General features: G+C 40.0%; 1 non-coding gene across 1 annotated transcript; it reads right to left on the reverse strand.

Annotated features, from left to right (window-relative positions):
• Positions 1-4,898: 4,898 nt before the first annotated feature.
• LOC127098810 (small nucleolar RNA R71) lies at positions 4,899-5,005 on the reverse strand. Its single transcript, XR_007793505.1, has one exon. It is a non-coding gene; the product is annotated as a small nucleolar RNA R71 (small nucleolar RNA).
• Between the last annotated feature and the right edge of the window lie 4,653 nt (positions 5,006-9,658).

Below are 9,658 nucleotides of genomic sequence, written 5' to 3' on the forward strand. Positions count from 1 at the left end.
GTAGCAAAAAACCAGGGATTATTTGGAGCATTTTTCAAATTGTTATGAATTTTCAAAGTTGATAAAAAAATTTGAAATCAAAATGAAGCATATGCATGAAATATGGAGGGAAATAGGAAAATGGAAGTGAAATTTGAAAACTGGCATCAGGAGGGATCGAACCGTGTTGCCATTCAAAATGAAGCGCTGGTTAATGCGCTGCGTTTCATTAATGACTGGGCGCTCAGTCAGCCAGTCAACACCAATGTGGCACGGTCAAAAGGATGCTGGCCAATGGAAAGGCCAGCGAAGCGCTCGCGTGGCATGCCAGCGTACAAAACCCTAACAGAAACCAGAGGCGGACACAAAATGGACGCAAAGTGGACGCTACATCGTCTTCCTCGCGAAGACGATGATGAACAGTACGATGTTCAAACAATTTTTTGCAGAAATCACAAATGCCTATACCAAACGAACCATTGTTCAATGGAGATTACAGATCAACCAATATTTAATCCTAATTCAACATGAATAGAGAGAAACGATGGAAAACATTTTGAAGCAACAAACTTCAATCACACATATCTCTCTTAATTCTTAACCAAATCACACGAAATTTACATCAGATTGATCAGTAAGAGTAGATCTACATGAACATGGCAATAAAAACAAGAAATAGGAGGTTCGATTTCCAACCTTCTTGGAGAGTAGTGGATGTAAACATTGGTTTCCAGCACTAGCAATCTCCAGATTCACCTCCTTTGAGCTCCACTGAAGTTATATGCAAGAAACAGCACGTGAAAAGGCTTGAAACCAGCTCAATTTGAAATTTCCATTAACACCTTCAAGCTTGTGGTATGCACGAATCTGAGTAGAAATTCACCAAATGCACGTTGAATCACACTCAAAAGCACTCCATGTTCATGATTGTGCAAGAAAATTCCAGGTTTATGTGTGGAAATTGGAAAATCGATCAAGAGAAAATTGAGAGTGAAAAATGGATATCTAGATCTGAAATTGTGTGTTATCAGCAATGCAGTTACAATTAACCTTATATATGCCCTCCTAATCAATTTGAAATTATCACTAATCCAAAGTTAATGGAGATTAGAAGGATATAAGGTGTATGCACAAATTATCATTTTCACCTCATGCATGGAAAACCCACGTGAACAGTGCACAAAGAAGGCCCAAATTCACTCAAAATCAGCCCATGCACACATTAGAATTGGAATTATATGCATCTGATCAACCAATTTTGATTTTGGCAATTTTCCTTCAAAAACTTCATGAATAAGCAAATGATCATATGTTCAAATTTCATGCAATGTGATGAGGTATTTGGAAAATATGAGTCATGAGAAGAATTATGCAAAAAGAGACACTCAATTTGGAGTCTTGGTTCAAAAGATATGGCCATTTGAAGTTTCAAGCACACTTTGCAATAATTTGATCATAACTCCTTAACCATTCATCATAAATTCATGATCTTGGACGTTTTGGAAATGGGAGAGAAAGATCTTCAACTTTCATGTTGAACAAAAATTCATTTGAAGCTTGTTTGATGTTGGAAAGTTGAGTTGAAGTTGGTCCAAAAACTTGCCATTTTTGGAAACTTGAAATTACAGGTCACTTTCCATTTTTGGAAACTTTTGATCTGGATTCAAAATATTCAAGGTAAACACTTGACATGATGAATAAGCCTCTTTTGGACATGAATGAAGTGTCTCAAACCATTTCTCCACCTCCTAGCCCTCAGTTGACTTTCAGTTGACTTCTATGGGCCTCAGATGACCTGGACATGTACTGATGACTTTTGAGCCTCTAGCCTTTGGTCAAGTTGCTTCAAAATGATCCTTGATTCACATAAGCTCTCTAGAACAACCATAGGGCCTTCATATCAAGGAAATGCTTGGTCTCTTGCACAGATGAATTCTCCTGATGCCAGTCTTGACTGATATGATACAATGCAATGCAATGTTAATGTAATGTCAATGACCTAAAAATGAAATGATTGAATGAATGGGGGTGCAAATTTGAGGTGCTACAGCTGCCCCTATTCAATCGGCTGGGAACCTGAACGGATGAGAGCAACGGCTGTCAGACCTTTAAGGTACACAGGGATTGAATACCCAAAAGAACCTGGAAGTTTGCACTCTGCGGGGAATGATTCGAGGAAAGCGAGGCCATTTACCGATGGCGGCTTCACAACAAAGTACCTCAGGAAAGCGAGGCCATTTACCGATGGCGGCTTTACTGGAAACTTGATATTTACCGATATCAACGTCAGCGAGGCCATTTACCGATGGCTGCTGGGGAACATCATCCAAAGGAAGCGGGACCATTTACCGATGGTGGCTTCAACTGGGAATTTGTCATTAAAAGGAAGCATGACCATTTACCGATGGTGGCTTCAAAACAACCTTTGATATTTACCGTTATCAACGTCAGCAAGACCATTTACCGATGGCGGCTGTACAATAAAAATACCTCAGGAAAGCGAGGCCATTTACCGATGGCGGATAAACTGGGCATTCGATATTTACCGATACCGAAGAAAGCGGGGCCATTTACCGATGGCAGCTCCAACTGGGGAGGAAAAGGGTATTTACAACTGGAACCAGGCAAGACGTTTACCGACGACTCTACTGGGGATTTGATAAAGAAAACACTTCATAACCAGGCATTTACCGATGACTGAAAAAACTCGATGTTTACCGACATCGAAAGATGATGTTTACCGACATCAAAAAAACGAACAGACACCAATGACTGGGATGAGACTCGATGTTTACCGACATCGAAAGATGATGTTTACCGACATCAAAAAAGACGACCAGAGACCAATGACTGGGATGAGACTCGATGTTTACCGACATCGAAAGATGATGTTTACCGACATCAAAAAAGACGACCAGACATTTATCGATGACTGGGAAAAAACAAGCACAACCAGACATTTATCGATGACTGGAAAAACTCGATGTTTACCAACATCGAAAGATGATGTTTACCGACATCAAAAAAAAGGATGACCAGACATTTACCGATGACTGGGATGGGACTCGATGTTTACCGACATCTAAATAGGATGTTTACCGACATAAAAAAAAAAGGAACACATACGGGTGTTGACATGACACTTACCGGTATCACAAGGATGACATCTACATGTGTCAGAACAAGGCCAGTCACTTGCCGAGGACCTCACTAGGGAGAATCAAACTTTCCTTTCACTGACGGGTGAGGAAATAAACCTCTCTGGGGGATTATCAATCTTGAATGCTGTCCGTCAAGAGCAACTGCAGCAACTGTGCCATACAGATGTTGCAAAACGGTCCACCTCTACTGGGGATATCATCGAATCTGGTGTAACACATGTATGCATATGTTTAAGTTTTATGGCGTAATGCTCCATACTGAATGGAAATGCTACGCGATTTAAGGATGCAATGATTACTACATGCAAGATGCAAAAGAGGAAAACCCCTGCTGGGAAGCAAAGGATCACTCTGCCGAGCGCCCAAATCTGATTGGATCTTCTAACTCTGTGGGGAGTCACAACAAATCTGCTGCGGATGCTTGCTGATCTGACACTCTGGGAACGACAGAGAAACCAACTCAACCGGGGAGTCATCTATTGGGGAAAACACCAACCTCTCAAACATGCTGGGGGAATAATACTATTACTTGGGAACAGATGATCCTCACTAGGGATGACCTCTACTGAAACCGATCCGCTTGGGGACGAGAGTTAAGCATTTAAGTTTAATTATATAATCTAAGTCAACAGAGCGAGAGTTTGAGACGAGGGTGTTTAAACGATTAGTATTTTCTTAAAAAGAGTTTCTATAGATCCTGTTGTTTTCAAAAAGTGATTTTGGACTTAACTAATAAGTGACAGCTACGTTAATATAAAGTCATGGTCTATTCAACAGAGCGAGAGTTTGAGGTAAGACTTTTAATCAATAGTGTCTACTGAAAAGATTTATTTTAAAACCAAGAAACCAACGAAGATTTGATTCCCTAATTACGACGAACTACATACCGATATCCGCTTATTTGATATTTAACCCAGATCTTATTTTAGTTTTATTTTTCCCCCAAACAATCAAAGTATCGTCCGTCTTAGCTTTACGAAGTAACCTTAGAAAACGGTATATCGATTCATAAGTCCCTGTGGGATCGATATCTTTTAAAACTACGCGATAGAACTGTGCACTTGCAGTTAGTACCCCATTCGACTCATAAAGTCGCGATCAAGTTTTTTGCGCCGTTGCCGGGGACTTTTATTTAGTCGATATCGTAACTCTTCTGCTACGTTGTAGAGACTAAGGCAATTTTTATTTTCCTTTTTCTTTCTTTCGTTGATTTGTATGCCACACACTCGCTCACAAGGCGAGCCGTTTTACTTACGAATCAACGACATTGAACTATATCTCCGAGTCTTACGACGAATTTGGGAATATCGTGCTGCAAACAATCTCCCTCCTATCGAAGTGCCCGACCTCAAAAATCTTCTTCCTTCGCCGATACCCGAGATGGCAGAACCAGCTCGTGCTCTTCGAGATTACGCCGCTCCATCGCAAGATGAGCCGCATTCGAGTATTGCTCCACCCGCAATCGAAGCAAACAACTTCGAACTTAAACCTTCGCTGTTACAAGCAGTGCAACAGAATCAATTCTCTGGAAATCCCACCGAGGATTCAAACCTTCATTTATCTGTATTTGTCCAATACGCTGACACTGTTAAAGCTAATGGTGTCACTTCAGAGGCAATTCGACTTCGTCTTTTTCCTTTCTCATTAAGAGATAAAGCTAGAAGATGGCTTCAGTCTCTTCCTTCCAACTCAGTTACCACATGGAACAAGTTGAAGAAAGTCTTCCTTGCCCGATATTTTCCTCCAAGCAAAACAGCTATGTTGAGAGCCCAGATAAATGGATTTAAATAGAAAGATAACGAGTCTCTTTTCGAAGCATGGGAAAGATACAAAGACATGATGAGACTTTGTCCACACCATGGTTTAGAGGACTGGTTAGTAATTCATACCTTCTATAATGGTCTCTTGTACAACACAAGGTTAACAATAGACGCCGCCGCAGGTGGTGCACTTATGGATAAACCTTATGCCGATGCTTATCAACTTATCGAAAGCATGGCCCAAAATCATTATCAGTGGGGAAGCGACCGGACAATGGTAGAGAAACCTCAAACGAAAGGTGGCATGTACGAGATAAGTAGCCTTGATCATGTTAATGCAAAAGTGGATGCTCTGGCCCAGAAAATTGAAAGTTTAAATGTATCACCTCCAGCCGCCGTGGTTGTCGTAACTCAAAATTGCGAAGTCTGTGGAATCCAAGGTCACACTCCTGCTGATTGTCAACTTCTAATAGGAATCCAAGCAGAACAAGTGAACTATGCTCAAGGAAATCCCTACTCGCATACCTATAACTCAAACTGGAAGAACCATCCTAATTTTTCATATAAGAGTAATAATGCTTTATACGCACCAGGACAAGCTCCCAATCAATCCCCAGCTATACCCCCTGGATATCAAAAGTCGACCCCATCTACACCTAACAATAATGTTCCTAGAAAATCCAACTTGGAAATCATGATGGAGAACTTCATAGCTTCTCAACAGCAAACCAATAAAGAGTTCTTAAACCAGAATGTACACACTAACGAACAGATTAAACAACTAGCAAGTAAAGTAGATGCCCTGGCTACCCATAACAAAATGCTGGAAACACAAATATCACAAGTAGCTCAACAACAAGCGCTTACTGCTGCCCCAACTGGAACATTTCCTGGACAGCCCCAACCTAACCCGAAAAGCCAGACTCATGCAATCATATTAAGAAGTGGGACGGAAGTGGAAGGACCAGTAGATCCAAGGATTGAGAACCAAAACTCTAAAAAGTCAACTGAGGAAGAAAGTAAACCTAAGGAAAAGGAAGAGAGTAATAAGGAAACCGTAGAAAAGAAAGAACCTTATGTACCTCCACCACCTTATAAACCACCTATCCCTTACCCTTAAAGGCTTATTAAAACCAAAGATGCGGGCCAATTTAAAAAATTTGTTGACCTACTAAAACAATTAAACGTCACAATCCCATTTACAGAAGCTATTACGCAGATGCCCTCATATGCTAAGTTCTTAAAAGAAATTCTTTCTAATAAAAGGAAACTTGAAGATAGCTAAACCGTTACACTTACTGCTGAATGTAGCGCTATAATCCAGAATATGCCTCATAAACTTAAAGATCCAGGTAGTTTCTCTATACCCTGTCACATAGGAAAATTTGTCATAGATAAAGCCTTGTGTGATTTAGGAGCCGGTATTAGTGTTATGCCTTTATCCATATGCAAGAAACTGGAAATGGGAGAGTTAAGACCAACTAAAATGTCTGTGCAATTAGCAGATCGTTCCGTTAGATATCCTGTCGGAATTCTTGAAAACATTCCCATGCGCATAGGTCAATTCTACATTCCAACCGATTTTATAATCATGGACATTAGAGAAGATGAAGTTACACCCATTATATTGGGAAGACCATTCTTAGCAACTGCCGGTGCTATCATAGACGTAAAACGAGGACGACTCACTTTTGAAGTAGGAGAAGAGAAAATTGAGTTCATTCTTTCCAAATTTTTGAAAGCACCTGCAATAGAAGATACATGTTACTTCATGGATATCATCGATGAATGCATAAAAGAAACAGAATTAGAAAATGACAAATCGTCTGACTATCTTGTAGAAGACAAACTCAACCAATGTTTAGCAATAACATCAGATCCTACGCAATGCCTTAAGAAACCAACCCTCGACCTGAAAACACTTCCCAAAAATCTGAGATATGAATTCCTAGACTTAGATCTTGAACGACCAGTGATAGTCAATGCAGACCTAGGAAAACTCGAAACCGAAAAACTGCTACATATCTTAAGAAAATATCCAACCGCACTAGGATACAACATCACCGATCTTAAAGGAATAAGTCCTTCTATTTGTATGCACCGCATCATGCTAGAAGAAGACTGTAAAACTTCTAGGGAACATCAGAGGAGACTAAACCCGATCCTGAGTGAGGTAGTGAAGAAGGAAGTAACAAAGTTATTAGAGGCAGGTATCATATATCCTATATCTGATAGCAAATGGGTTAGTCCTGTACACGTAGTACCAAAGAAATGAGGTATAACAGTTATTGAAAATGAAAAAGGAGAAACTATAACTAAACGAATCGAATCGGGATGGAGAATGTGCATTGACTATAGGAAACTAAACAAAGCAACCCAAAAAGATCATTTCCCTTTACCATTCATTGACCAGATGTTAGAATGATTAGCAAAACACTCTCATTTCAGCTATCTAGACGGTTACTCAGGCTTCTTTCAAATACCAATTCATCCTGATGACCAAGAAAAGACAACATTCACATGTCCTTTTGGTACCTTCGCTTATCGACGAATGTCGTTTGGCTTGTGCAATGCTCCCGCAACCTTCCAAAGGTGCATGATGGCAATATTCGCCGATTTTCTCGAAAACATCATGGAAGTATTTATGGATGACTTTTCTGTATGCTGACAAAGTTTCGAAGAATGTCTTGAAAACCTAGAAAGAGTTCTAGAACGATGTGTAAAAGTAAACCTAGTACTTAATTGGGAAAAATGTCACTTTATGGTACAAGAAGGAATTGTTTAGGACACATCATCTCAAATAGAGGAATTGAGGTAGACAAAGCCAAAATAGAGGTAATCGAAAACATTCAACCTCCGAAAACTGTGAGAGAAATACGAAGCTTCCTAGGACACGCCGGTTTTTACCGACGATTCATTAAAGATTTCTCTAAAATAACTAAACCTTTAACCGGACTATTGATGAAAGATGTTGAATTCATCTTTAACAATAAATGCTTAGAAGCATTTCAAACGCTTAAACAAGCATTGATCTCCACACCCATAATGCAAACACCGGATTGGAATGAACCATTCGAAATAATGTGTGACGCAAGTGACTACGGTGTAGGCGCTGTCCTAGGACAACAAAAAGATAAGAAACTTCACGTCATATACTATGCGAGTAGAACCCTAGATGAAGCACAAATGAATTACGCCACAACCGAGAAAGAACTTTTAGCGGTAGTGTTTGCACTAGATAAGTTTCGTTCTTACTTGGTCGGAGCTAAAATAATCATTTACACTGACCACACCGCCATTAAGTACCTCTTAACAAAAAAGGATGCTAAACCTAGACTCCTAAGGTGGATCTTGTTGCTACAAGAATTCGATCTGGAAATCAAAGATAAGAAAGGAACTGAAAACGTAGTAGCAGATCACCTCTCTAGACTCGAAAACCTGGAACCGGAAAGAACATCGATCAACGATGAATTCTCGTACGATAAACTTATAGCTACCTTGGAAGAAAACAAAGCTGATAAACAGGTAGAGACCACCTTAGCTATATGTGTTACACCATGGTACGCAGACTTCGTCAATTATTTAGCTGCCGGAATAGTTCCACCTAATTTATCATACCAACAAAAGAAACGATTCTTCCATGACATAAAACACTATTACTGGGATGACCCTTTACTTTTCAAAAGAGGCTCCGATGGTATTTTCCGTCGGTGTATACCTGAAGAAGAGATAGAAAATATAATCCAACACTGTCACTCCGCTCCTTATGGTGGACATGCAAGTACATCAAGACCTCCTCCAAAATCCTACAAGTCGGTTTTTATTGGCCAAACATATGGAGAGATATGCATGCGGCTATCAAGAAATGTGATAGATGTCAACGCACAGGAAACATATCTAGACGCGACGAGATGCCACAAAAGGGCATTTTGGAAGTAGAGATTTTCGACGTGTGGGGGATAAATTTCATGGGACCTTTTCCACCCTTATTCGGAAACAAGTACATACTCGTAGCGGTTGACTACGTATCAAAATGGATTGAAGCTATAGCTTCTCCAACAAACGACACACGAGTAGTAGCTAGACTCTTTAAGAATATAATTTTCCCGAGATTTGGTGTCCCAAGAGTAGTCGTCAGTGATGGTGGATCGCACTTCATATCTAAGTTACTCGAAAAACTACTGTTTAAGTCTGGCGTAAGACATAGAGTAGCGACACCTTACCACCCTCAAACAAGTGGACAAGTGGAAGTGTCTAACAGAGAAATCAAACAAATATTGGAAAAAACAGTCGCCACCTCAAGGAAAGACTGGTCATTGAAATTACCAGAAGCTTTATGGGCATATCAAACTGCTTACAAAACTCCTATAGGGACAACCCCATTTAAGCTTATTTATGGAAAATCTTGCCACCTCCCGGTAGAATTGGAACATAAAGCCTATTGGGCTATTAAAAATCTAAATTTAAACTATAAGGCCGCCGGTGAAAAGCGAATCCTTGATATAAACGAATTAGAGGAACTCAGACGAGACGCTTACGAAAACGCCAGAATCTACAAAGAAAGGACAAAACAATGGCATGACAAGCGCATATCAAGGAAAACCTTCAAACAAGGCGACGAAGTCCTGTTATTTAACTCTAGGCTAAAGTTATTCCCGGGAAAACTACGATCTAGATGGTCAGGCCCTTTCCAAGTTACTAATGTTTTCCCTAGTGGAGCAGTGGAAATTAAAGGCAAATCTATGGAACCATTTATCG

The sequence above is a fragment of the Lathyrus oleraceus genome, chromosome 6, assembly GCF_024323335.1.
Source record: "Lathyrus oleraceus cultivar Zhongwan6 chromosome 6, CAAS_Psat_ZW6_1.0, whole genome shotgun sequence".
In the NCBI taxonomy this organism is placed as follows: domain Eukaryota; kingdom Viridiplantae; phylum Streptophyta; class Magnoliopsida; order Fabales; family Fabaceae; genus Lathyrus; species Lathyrus oleraceus.